Genomic DNA, 346 nt, shown 5'->3' with positions numbered 1-346 from the left:
GGGGGGGGGGGGGCAGGGGTGGGCAGCCCCTGGTGGCGCCGTGGCCCCCACCCAACGTGGAGCCCGGTGTGGTATCCTGTGGGGGCTGCCCCCCCGTGGCCACGGCCCCCCGGCCCCCCTGCCCAGGGGACGAGGACCCCGAGCCCTGTGTGATGCAGGACCTGCTCTTTCTCCCCCCCCAGATAATGCCATGGAGGGGGGGGCTCAGCAGAGCAGCCTCCGGGAGCCCCCCGGGCCGGGCGGCGCGGAGCAGGAGGGGGTCCCTGGTGAGCGGGACGGGGGCGAGGGGCCACCTGAGCTCAAGCGCTCCCAGCCCCTCTTCATCCAGGGCAGCAGGTGGGTTTGG

Source organism: Calidris pugnax, unplaced genomic scaffold (genome assembly GCF_001431845.1).
Source record: "Calidris pugnax isolate Ruff unplaced genomic scaffold, ASM143184v1 scaffold337, whole genome shotgun sequence".
Lineage (NCBI taxonomy): Eukaryota > Metazoa > Chordata > Aves > Charadriiformes > Scolopacidae > Calidris > Calidris pugnax.
This window is presented reverse-complemented; position numbering follows the sequence as displayed.